The following is a 744-nucleotide window of genomic DNA, read 5'->3' on the forward strand; positions in this document are numbered from 1 at the left end:
CCCCCCCCCGTCTTTGCCACCCCAGATCTGGGATTTGACGCATGAGCAGCTGCCTGGCCTTTTCTATAGGTGTAGGGGTCCTTATGTTTGTGTCACAATCACTTACTGACTGAGTCATCTCCCATAGTCCTCTTTGTGTTCCCTTTAAGAAATCTTTGTCAGGGCCAGCAGTATGGCTCAGCTGCAAAGGCACTTGCTGCCAAGACTGGGAGCCTGAGTTGTGTCGCATATGGTGGAAGGAGAGAACTGGCTCAATACACTTGTCCTCTTGACATTCACACATGTACCACGTGCATGCATATGTGTACATGAGCACTCATGTGCATGAGCATGCCTGCCTGCCCCCACACGTAAATAAATAGATATTTCTGCCAAACCCAAAGTTACGAAAAGTTTCATTGTTTTCTTCTAGCATCGTTACAATTTAGATTCTACCTATATTTGTGTTTAATCATTTTTGTTGTTTCATTGTTGTTTGCGGGGGAGGCGTCTATGAAGCACTGGCTGTCCTAAAACCATAACATAGAGCAGGCTGAGTTTGAATTTGCAGTGACCCTGCCTTTACATCCCAGCACTGGGCCATTGACATCCGCCACTGCATCTGCATAGTTTGTTTCTCTGTTTCTTTCTTTGTTTGTTTCTTTCCTTTTCTCTCCCCGTTTTTCTTTATCTTTTCAACAGAAAATTTTTTAAAGATTTATTTACTTATTTTATGCATATGAGCACACACTGTAGCTGTACTGA

Source organism: Mastomys coucha, unplaced genomic scaffold (assembly GCF_008632895.1).
Source record: "Mastomys coucha isolate ucsf_1 unplaced genomic scaffold, UCSF_Mcou_1 pScaffold11, whole genome shotgun sequence".
Classification (NCBI taxonomy): Eukaryota; Metazoa; Chordata; class Mammalia; order Rodentia; family Muridae; genus Mastomys; species Mastomys coucha.